Below are 12,161 nucleotides of genomic sequence, written 5' to 3'. Positions count from 1 at the left end.
ACTTTACACTTCTGAATTATCCCTTAATATAACCCCTGAACAACAAGACTAATGTAATGATATGCAAGAATAAAATGTCTTTTATGAAGCTTCAAGAAATTTCTAATTCACAAAAGAATTCCTTTCCCTTTGTTCAACAAGAGTTTTTTTTTAGAAATAAAGAGACAGAATATTTCTTTTGTTTGGGGAATCCTAAGGGAAAAAAGTAGTTTTGACAAGCCAAAGCATCACATCAGAGAATCTGTCACATGTAACTGTATGATATCCTGTATGCCCCAAGGCCAGACAAGTGGTCAGGAAATCACTATTAACTGAGCGATGGAACTCTAGCCAGGGGGAGGCCAATGAAGGGGGCACGGGCAGCTCCCCATGTTTTTGTAGCGAGGGTGATAAGTGACCCCGGAAGCCTACACAACCTCCGTCAGAGAAGGAAAAGGGACGCGCACTATAAGGTTGACAGCTCAGTGTTCAGGCCCGGGTGACAAGAGGACAATGAAAGAGTGTTCTACGACCAACAGAGTTAAGATCCTAAAAAGGCAAATGTGGAACCAATTTCCTCTGGGTTGGCACAATCCTGATCGCTGCACTCTGCACTTTCTTTTGTTGTGGAGGTCATGCTACCGCTGGTCGTTACATCCTTTGTTTTCGCTGATTGGTCATTCTAGCGTCCATTGCGTCCTGTAATTATAGTAGAGGTGACTCATATCAGGACCGTCATTTCTCTCCTTCTCTCTGTCTGGTCACACAACATTTTTTCCCCCCTCCATGGCAATTGTCAGCAGGCATCCTGCTGCACGGGGAAGTAATGATGGGGGGACAAAAACTCCCCTAATTAACGATGTCCCGTCCCAGCAGCCACTTGTCCTGGGCTGGTAATCAGCTTGGGATGAATTACACCGTCCCTCAGAAATATCTCAGAACATTTCTTCACTGACATTGATTAGACAATGACAACTTAGTACAGTTGGTTAGTTACAGTTTCCTTAATGCAGCATCCTTACGGGCCCATCAGGCACATTTCATGGTGCATTTGTCACATCTAAAAACACAACACACCAGCAAGAATTCCCCACCAAGACAAACGGTCACTTTCCTCTCACTCAGTCAATGTAATGCAGAGGAATTACTTCTAATTCCACATTCAATCTCTACAGAGTGAAAAACTGCCAATTAAACGATGACCAAGCCCCAGAATTTACTCACAGAACAGCTCATTCTTTTTAAATGCCCACAAAGTGATTTTCAACTTTCCCCAGCCCTTCTTAGGACAGCAAAGTTTGTAAATCCATATACAGCTGTAGCAGTAGCCTTTTTTTTTGGTGTGTGCGTGGAGAGGGGGGGGGGGGGGGGATACCCACCAGATTGTAATAAAAATATCTGTGACCCTCAAACATTTCTATATTATGTGTGCTTATACATATATAACGAACGACACCCATCGGCTTCAACAACACAAGCTGCTTCTCTTTAAGGATTATTTAATGACAACACTAGAACCATAATTAACTGAGGCAAATTGACATTAGGCAAGATTTAACTGGCAATGTGTGACTACCTGTCAACTATCACAAAGTTGTCCTTGCCATGGGCTTACTCTCCAGTCTTTCACATATACAATAGCTTACATCACAGAAACACTACAAGGTAACAAGCTGAATCACAAGTTGCACAAATTTGATCTCAAATTATTACCATTGTTTTACACTTATATCACAGATATACACAGGGGCCTACCCTATAGTCTACAAGTTAAAATACATGGTGTAAGCCATCCATACAGTGTACAAAGCATTATATTTCTCTGATACTTTAAGTAAAGAGAATTATGGATTCCTGCTGGAATCATTAACACAACTTCAGCCATACAGGTGAAACCATCTTGACAAAATATATATATAAGATATATATATATATATTGCACATCTATAAATGCAAGAAAGGTATGGTTCGGCTGTAAACATGCTTCGCTTTCGTAATTCCTCTAGACATAATTGCATTGCTGTTTGGTTGAGTTGTGCCCGCAAGTAGGAGAGATTAACTGACAAGATTCAACCACACAGTGATACTTATGATCACTGTGCATCCCTTGAGTGACTTAGTCAGTCCTGGCGTGTTAACACAGGCCAAGCCCTCTATTTCCTAACCACCAGATCAGCTGCAAAGAAAAAGAGCCATGTCGTAATCTAAACTGCTGTAACTAGCCCCTAGGGAGTAACGGGTGGAGGAGAAGGGCACAAGTATGGCCACTCGTCCCCATGACAGCAGCCTGCTGAGCGTCAACTCTGCCCACTGACCGCCCGTGACAAGCACCCTTTCTCACAATCCTTAGAATTAAAAAGTCTGATTGAATCTTAACCAGTCCTGTAAACCACAACATTTTGTCTGTTCGCTTTGAGGAAATGCCATGCAAACGCTCTTAGCTGGCAAACTATTTTGGTCCTCAATCACAATTTTCTGTCATGTCGTAATCAGCATTGGTGACAACTGGGACAAAGCTAATTTTCATTTGCATGTTCAGTTTTGGCTGCTGTCACAGGACAGATTTGCTAGAGCCCCAGATTTAATTGCTAAAAAAATGCAGAAAATTCTTTTCAATTTAATACAGGAAAGTGGCAAAGACATGTAACCAGAAAAAGTCATCCATCACAATGAAATATTCAAAGTTTCATTTTAAAGTAGTGTTGAGTGGTAGCCACGAAAAGCTGTTTTTATACTACAAAACATCTTTACAATTCTGTAACATATTTCCCTAAAGAATGAAAAGATATTGGATTTGTATTTTAACAGCTAACATATTTACAAAACAAGTGCAGCAATCCTTTCTCTTTAAAATTATCCAGATTTTCTCCTATTTGCCACTTCTCAAAAATGCAAGCAATGTCATGTAGCAGGAGCTATAAAACACAAGATATACTTTTGCCCAAAACTTTTAATGTTAACTGATGACACTGGAGTTGAAAACAAGAATGAAGTGTTTGAAAATGGAATAAAACAGAAAAATCTCTATTTCTTCCATGCACATCATATGCTGCTTTTATATTTGAGCCATATAAGCTAACTTTAATCTATTAATCATTTAGTGTTTATCAAAATTATAAAATCAAGGTCTACAAATTAGCCAAAACTGTGTGCAGCTCACTCAAACAATGACATCATGTGTAACTCTTTAAATTGCAACTATATTACCTGGTCAAGCTGATCTGCACAAGGGGGTAATCATAAACACAAAAGAAGATAACAAAAGTTTTCAAAAAAGTGCTAAATATAAGATTTTGCATTGCATATTCATAACTTATGCCAAATATAAAAGTTACTGTTTTGGGGGTATCTATGTTTTTTAATTATGCTGGGCTTATTAGTGGTTTAACAAGAGCATCCACAAACTGAGACAAATTGGCTTCACTTTCAGTAATGGGCAGTCCCATGGCAATTACATGTCAGTTCTTTATCCTTCTTTAACAACACAATCAGCTTCTCTTAACAGATTCTCAATGACAACCACCCTCACCCCACCCCTGGGAAACACTGGGATGTGACTCTCAAGAGCCCGATAGTCACACTCTTTCCCTTGTCATCCATGTTTGAACAGTTTCCTCTAGATCGTAACTGATAATATGTCTGGCTATGCAGTGAACCCATCTTTTTTCCCCCTGAAAGCTTGCCGTTTACCCATTCTGATTACCTATATCTTCCAATTCTATGCCAATGTTTGCCTGCCAAATATCCCAAAGACAAGAGATCGATTGACTGCTGTTTCTGCCCCAGGCAATTGCATCTTCTCCCAATAATCAGTTCAGCTTGTCTCCAATCTGAGCCACCCATACAAGAGGATATCCAAGTTCAGAATTGTATACAAAGATTACGCCGCGAGATTCAAACCTGCCACAATATGACTGTAATATATGAAAGAGATGTTAAGTTATAATCAATCATTTGATACTACATGTACAAAGATTACAAAAACTGTGCAATTCTAAGTGATATGTTATCTCTCAAACTTCAACATCATATCTGAAAATGGCTGATTGAGGCCAGTTTTGTTTTCTTGAACCTTTTTGAACAACATGTCTTTATGCCGATGCTATGACAAACAAATTGTTCCTCAAGCACTTCCTTAAACACACATAACTCTTTTCTTTACAGAGGCTATCCTTTCCAATAAGCATTTGCCTAAAAGTGCTGTGAAGATGTTGCTAACTTGTTAATTTCTGTCTTAATAAACATTTGTAACAGGTATTTTACAGTAAAAAGCTTATATAGCAAAGAATTTTATCCAAGCAAGATTTGCATCAACGTGTCATGTTTGGGATCTCAAGTGGGTATATTGTTCTGAAGTAAAATAATAACATGTGAGAGCATCACTGCCTAGCTCGTGGCAAAATTTATAACATAACCATGTACAGCTGGCAGATTAGATTCATGCAATGTAGGTAGCAATAAAGCAAGTCACATGTATGTGTCAGGAGGGCTGAATCTTTCCAACCTGTTTGCTTCTGGGGTACATATTATGTCAGTTATACATGTATCACTGAAGTATCTTCTTGTACCAAGCCCATCTCAGCGTGTCTGGTAACAATGGATCCACTTATTAATTGAAAGAATATTAAGTTTTCTACATGTAAGTACACTGTGCACTAGGCTTGCTGGTTCAGTTTTTTGTAGCTTATAAAAAAAAGTCCTGTGTCTTAAAAATGTAAGCACATGTTTTTTCTCTCAACATTATGATTGTATGATGCATGAAAGGCATTTTTTCGCATTTTTCTGACTTGTCACATTAGCTGCTCTTCAACAACATGAAACACTTAACTATTTATCATATCCCAGCCACCAACTGAGTGATGGTGAGAAAACTTAACCAACCCTTGCTGGTACAAGTCACAGTGTAACAAATTTCAGCTTTACATAGTGACATTTCCTACATTAACACCTAAGAGTTGGTACTGACTTTAAAAGCCGACTGAGGCCTGAATCACAAGCTGTTATGTCATTTAGTGGACATCCAGTCAACAGTCAGTCTCTGTTCACCAACTTCCCACTAATGGTAGACTAACTCCACTGATCCCTACCCAACACATGGTGTGATTCTAAACTCTAACCTCCACAATCAGACCAGGGTAGGGACAGATTTCTGCTGTCCTGTTTAGGCACAGTACCATAGTCCACGCCAGACAAACCATATTAGAGGACAAAGAGGAGAAGCCCCACAAAACCTTTCAACATGCTGAATTAGCCTTGGTTAAGACACAAAACAGCCCTGGAAATCTGTTAACGGCCGGGACAAGTATAAGACAAGTAAGTGATGTCGGGTCGACAGCGGCCCATGTCTGAGCAGGAAGCCGTAGCAATGAGACGGTGATGAGCCCTAATACTACAAATACCAGCACTGGGAAGGGAAGACAGTGCTTATTAATACAGGTAATGGGAAGGCAGAATACAGTGACCAACACGGGAATTGAGTGGGGAAAAGTGAGACATCAAATACATGTACATGTACTGGGAAGCATGGGAGGGAAAGGTGATATCAAATACATGTACTGGGAAGCATGGGAGGGAAAGGTGATATCAAATACTTGTACTGGGAAGCATGGGAGGGAAAGGTGATATCAAATACTTGTACTGGGAATATACAAAATACCTGTACTGGGAAGCATGGGAATGGAACTTCCCAGTACATGTACTTCATAGGGGAAGGCGGGGAAGGGTGCTGTCAAACATCTGTACTGGAAAGCATCGGGGAAGTGGGGGGGTTATCAAATACTTGTACTGGGGCTGGGAGGGGGGCAGGTATCAGGTATCAAACACCTGCACCAAGAAGAATAGGAGGGACAGCTGATACCAAATACCTTTACTGGGAAGCATCTGGGGGGAGGGGAGAGATATCAAATACTTGTACTGGGGCTGGGAGGGGGGCAGGTATCAGGTATCAAATACCTGCACTAAGAAGAATAGGAGGGACAGCTGATACCAAATACCTTTACTGGGAAGCATCTGGGGGGAGGGGAAGAAGGTGATATCAAGTACCTGTACTGGGAAGTATGGGAGGGGAGGAAGGAGAAGAAGGTGAGGTCAAATACCTGTACTGGGAAGTATGTTGGGGGGGGGGGGAGGAGGGGGGGGGATGCCAAGTACCTGTACTAGGAAACATGGGAGGAGAAGTAAGTGATGTTCCATACCTGTACCAGGAAGTATGGGAGGGAAAGGTGATACCAAATACCTACACCAGGAAGCATGGGTGGGGAACAATGAGATATGAAACACCTGTACTGAGAATCACGAGAGAGGAAGAGCGTGATGTCAAATACCTGCACTGGGAAGCAAGGGTAGGAAAGAATTTAGCAATAAATATGTGTGACTAAAGCTTCTTTAATTTGAAAGTTAAGCTTTTAACCAGTTTACAGAGTTTAATATTCCTGCATTCTCATTATAAAATAAGATGTCATGAACACTTTACTTTTCATTCCCACAGAAATACCTACAATAAAGAACAGCTCGGATATTTTACCCCACTGCATTACCAGTTCCTTCATAGCTTACCTTATTGTTTTCTAGTTTTCTATTTGACAAAAGGCTTCCTTCTGTCAACAATTAAAGGAAACCCTGAAGTAATGAGCAGCAAGTCCCCTGCCAAAAAGTATTCATGACAATAAGAAAAGTGTCTATTAAAGATTCTTGTGTCCGGTCAGAGAAACAGACATTATGCAACAAACTATCAAGACTGCTTATCTGTACAAGATTTTTTCTGTTACCACCTGAAGGACAAGGAGAAGGACGGACAGATCATATCCACACTCCTACTTACATCAGCACTTCTCATAACAACTAGTAACCAGGTTTACCGAAACTTCTTCTGCATCAAAACCATCTAATTCACTAAAAGAATCACTTCTTGTAACAGCTTAAGAACAACATCTAGTTTACATGCAGACATGCTCTCATTTCATTCCAGTACTACTAAGCAACAGTATATTTATACTTTACACATAAATGGCTGCTATAAACTAAAGAAGATTGAAAAGGCCAAATGCTTCATCGGTAGATAAAGACACTCTAAATGTTTGTTTACCTGAAGTTTACCATGATTCATCAACCTTTTCGCATATGAAAGAGCAACTTGTTGACATACATCGTGTTGCCTCACTAGAATACAATGCTGAAGACACAATAAATGACTTCCCACCAAGTCACAGTCTACCAGACCTTTCCAGACAGTATCAGTACTTGTATGTAATCTTTTATCTTATGCTAATGAGCGTGACGCCCAGTATGCACCACAATGGTTTCTGCATGCATGATACAATTCAGGACTGATCTTAAAGTCTCCTGTTCACTCAGGTGTTGAGGAAAAGTATTGTTGTGCTTTGATAAACCAAATCCCGTGATAAATTTGCTGAAAATGAAAAAAAACAACATCCCAAGGCATGTACTTAGTAGGACTTAGATATGCACTGGAGTTACAGCAGTTAAACATATAAAAAAAATACAAACAAATAAATTCGCATCACTCATGTTTTCTCTTCCAATAAGCCTTCTTAGACAACAAGTCACAAAAGCCTGCACTGGCTGTAGACCTGTTAACAATACCTCATGTGCTGACAATCCTTCCCAAGTGTGAAACTTCCTAGATCATCAAAAAAACTACAGGTTTGTATAAACTAATTACAGGTATTAGCCCTGGACGACGATGACGACTGCTGTGGCCAGCATAATCATGGATTGCTCCCATTAATCTCTGAAGGAACCACTGTAAAATGTCTATTGTAACAAAGTACATGTAACTGGACAGGCCGGGGGAAGGTTAGTAATCAACTGTTTTCAGAAATTTTACGATGGTTCCATCAGAGGTGAATGGTAGTAATTATCTCATTGCGATGACTGCGAGCAGTCATCCAGGACTAATCCAACATGTCCCATTCAGTTCTACTGCTACAAATTACAGGCAGGATTCGTTGTGTTACAGACATTGTTTTCACTTCCTAAATCGAAATGTGTGACTGGCAACATATTTTTTTCTTTTCGTTTTTATTTTTTTTTTTCTTGATTTTTTATTTTTTTATTTTTTCATTTTAGCTCAAAATTTTACCTAAGGCTAAGAATTTGGTGACCGAATGCTATTTAATACATTTATTTGTCCATGGGTGCATGATACATTAGCCACTGCTAGCATGATAGCGATTTAGTTCTGACAAATAAATCGGCATCGGTAAACGGAAAAGCTGAGGAAGGCCTACCCTTTTACTCATCCTTACCCTGTACAGTGTAAACTTACATCTGTCAAGCTGTACCGTTACAAAATTAGATGTTGAAAGTTTTATAGCCACACTCTGTCTGTGTGAACAATTGCTTCCTACCTGCTTGAGGTACCGCTTCGGTTAATTACAAACTCTATCAACTCCCTGTGTACTCCCGCCACATGCCTGGCTGTCCTCCAAGGGCTGTCACCGAAAATGGGATTTGGCGGGAAGTAAGAAAAAACGGATTATGAGGCGCTGCAAAACAAATTTTGTTGCTTTACTCTACGTCTGCGGTAGCTGATATGTGGCACTTATTGTCACTTTTTTTTTCAAATAGGCCAAACAAAACTATTTTTAAATGTAAAATTACCGGAAAATAAAAGAAGGTAGCTAAATGAAAAATATTTCATCCACTCCGCAAACAGGGAAGAAAATAAAATAAAAAGGGCTTTAGCACAGGACACGAACAGACATCTCTCCAATAGCCCCGTTGATCACAAACTCATCAAACACATTGCGACGAAACAAATGGTTTTTCAAGGCTGATGGACTTTATGTTTAGAAATTTGCATTTAGCAAGAGATAGGCCTAATTTTTATTTAAAAATTTAAGACAATTAGTGAGTATTACCCTAAGGCGTTTCCGAGAGCGGTATAGGGGGCCTACCAGGGAGATTTCAAAAAGCAAAGGCAGTGGTTATCTGAGGAAACGAAGCAAGAAATACAAGATTTGACCAGTTATAGGCCTGGGGCCGCTTTCATGAAACTCGCCCAGCTGAATTACCCTGATAGCTGGAAAACGAGCTTGAAACTCATTGCTGATTGTTAGGTGCAACACCCGAAAGGAACATGCAGGTAGGGCACATTGTCGACTCATGTTTGGAACATCTGAATGGAACACACACGTCTTTTTATAGTTAGAACATGCGAACTGAAATTTCAGGGGGAACAACCGGGTGGACCACAAAACTGTTTCATAATAAGGACATTCAAGTAGAGCACATTGTCGAATTTTATTTAGAACACCCTGATGGACCATCATGTCGTTTTACAATTAGAACACCCGAATAGAATATTCAGGTGGAGGACATTCCCGAGGTTTATTTGGAACTCCTTGATAGATCACCATGATGTTCTATAATTAGATCACCCGAATGGAACATTCAGATGGAGAAAATTGTCGATATTTAGGTTATATATTCTGGTTAGAGAAATGTAATGGAACACTGAGGTAGAGTACATTGCCGATTTTTAGATGAAACACCCAGTTTGAACACACTGCCGTTTTCTGGTTAAAACAATGAAATGGTACATTCAGGTAGAGAACATTGTCAGTACCGGTAGTACAATACGTTAAAAAAAAAAACGTGTCTATTTGAGGAGGAAGGGGAATCCCCTAGGTATAATATGCGTCATTGAGTCCGAGCTCCGTGTGCTATAATATAGTACAGTATATAGTTTACTGTATGGTCGGCATGTAAAGTTGAGTGTTGAGATGTGGCGCGAATAAACGGACCAGGCTGGACTGCCCTTCTCGGATTTCGTTGATGTCCGCACTGCGTTCTCCAGTGGGAGGCGGGCGGACGCACCAATGAGCGACGGGTGAGCGAAACGTGGGCTTGTAAAGTTGGGTTGAGCAGCACCGTTTGCGCCAAAACTGACCAGTGGGCGATGAGCAGATCAAGAAACGCAGATGCTGGGAAAAAATCATCCGGTCATTCATTCATTGACGTCCGTGTTGACGGGACCGTCCAAGCGGTTTTTGTTTTGTTTTTTGTTGTTTTTTATTTTTTGTTGTTTTTTTTTGTTGTTTTTTTTTTATGTTTGTTTGTTTTTTTGGTTGAGCAGCGTGTACAAAACGGCTTGAAAAGTGTTAACGGACGGCATCTCTCGTCAAAACAACTGACTCAGGCATCAGCCAATGCACGCCACCACCCCACTGCCCTGCGGGAAGAGACGTTCACGTGCAACACGTATGTGCTCGGACATTTGTCCGACTGACGAACTTGGTCCGGCGCCAACAGGCGCACGGGGAAAAAAGAGCGGATGTACACATGTGAAGCGTGTTAGAAGACGTTCTACCGGTTGTGCGACTGTCGAGTGCATCGACATCCTCAACACGGAACGGTAAGTCGCACGCACACACAACGTATCGTTAAGATAGGTTTCGTGTACGCGAGGACGAGTCCTTCGGACTGATCTTTCTGGCAAAAACGGAACAGTTCAGCACTAGGTTAGATACCGCAGCGCTTTACCACTCGGCTACGAGCCCATGCCCCCGTCTTGTGCAGACACATCCCCAAAGGACCGATCCTCCAGAAATGTTGTCTTTCACGCACGGCATCGTTCACCAAGTCGATAATGTTACTCTCGGCGTCGCTCTTTCCATCAACGGTCAGTTCTCCGCGGCCCGTCCACTAATAGAAGGACTGCTTGATTCGCTGTAGAAGCAGAGCAACCTTTCGGCGTAGGGCAATGGGGACGCTTTCTAAAATCTCCGTCTCGCTCAAACGACCAACGGACAGCGAACAGCGAAGTAAACCCCCATCGTTGCCCCACAGAACGGCGCATCAAGCGGCAACAAGGACACGTAACGCTGGAGCCTGCCTGACATCGAGGAAGCTGACGATGAAACAACTGATTCGGTGGGCCGTGTGTACGAGGTTTTGTCACTTGGGCAGGAGGGCGTGCGCGAAATGGCAGCTGGTGGGGTGTGGATCGCTTGAAATCCCCCAGAAAGTACCAGTGAGGTGTGGTGGTGGCATCCTCACTGCCTAGCACACGTAGAGCGTCCGCCCCGGAGCCATCTGTCTGGCGATCATGGTAAATTGACACCCGTCTTACGGGTTTTTAAACAACACCAAGTAGTATGAGTTCATCTTGATAGTGCGATGGTCTTTGGTTTTGTTGAACAAATATAAGCGTCATGTAGGACATTTATGTACCATTCGTAGTCCGTAAAAGGCGTTCCAAGTCGATAATCGCAAGATCCATTTCCAAAAGAACGTTTAACACTAGCTCCTAGTGACAAAGGTATGTAAGAAATTATACAAATAAGAAATAAAGCCGGCAACACACAAGAGAGAAGCGGTCATCAGTTTTCAATGATACCGGGCAGACAGTGGATATTACAGACATGAATTCCATATCAAAGTTCAAATTCGTTGTCCATGAATGAGTTCCATGACAAAAAACAATTAAACAAGGTATCTCAGTCGCGCTTTGATTGCAACTGTTCATAAAGGCATCATGCAGATGTAATGAGCATGGCTATCCTAGCCCCAGGTTAAGCGGTATTAGATACATTTCGAAAATGACGAGCGTTACAGACCTTAACCGATCAGATTGTGATTCAAAAGTAACGAACGATTAAACAAGTCCTGCACGGTGTACACGACGCTGATATTGTGGTGGCGGCTGCCTTTGGTAAAGAACTTTGTCACGCTTTCGGTTGTCGGTGTCCTCTCGAGCAGGCCTCGCCCAGGCCTCGTACGCTCTGATCCATCCCTTGAGCCTGACCGATGGAAAGTGACAGATGCCCCATCATCCTCCGGGTTAAATACGTTTGCCGTCTGTGGCAGGAACCCAAGAATTGGGGCTCAGTGGATAGCCGATCCACTTCACCCAATAGTGCGGTTTTCCTCGGCGGCATTCTGTCTTTGAAATCTTTTCCACCTGATAAAATTGTCAGCTGCGGCCGTCACCGGTTGCAGTTCGGTCTCGTAAACGTCCCGAGCAACCGTTCCCCGTTCATGTTCTCCAGTGTGCACACGGCGGGATGACGGTGGTGGGTTGGGCGATGCGGAACATTTCCGTGCTCCAATTCGGGAATACAATTTTTCGAATTTCCCTTTGACTTGACTTATACCCTCGAGATCGCCAGCCCGTTAGCTATACACCGGTCATTTGGACGTGGGCGAACCGTACAGGG

The 12,161-nt window shown here is 41.9% G+C and overlaps 1 protein-coding gene across 1 annotated transcript in view; it reads right to left on the bottom strand.

The window, feature by feature from the left end:
* The window catches only part of LOC135473769 (teneurin-m-like), a 257,605-nt gene extending 251,055 nt beyond the window's left edge, over positions 1-6,550 (bottom strand). The window contains 1 exon segment of the mRNA XM_064753657.1: positions 6,535-6,550. The gene's annotated coding sequence lies outside the window, so the exon portion shown is untranslated.
* Between the last annotated feature and the right edge of the window lie 5,611 nt (positions 6,551-12,161).

This window comes from Liolophura sinensis, chromosome 8 (assembly GCF_032854445.1).
Source record: "Liolophura sinensis isolate JHLJ2023 chromosome 8, CUHK_Ljap_v2, whole genome shotgun sequence".
Taxonomy (NCBI): Eukaryota; Metazoa; Mollusca; class Polyplacophora; order Chitonida; family Chitonidae; genus Liolophura; species Liolophura sinensis.
The sequence above is the reverse complement of the archived record's forward strand: the minus strand, read 5'-3'. Positions and strand labels throughout refer to the sequence as shown.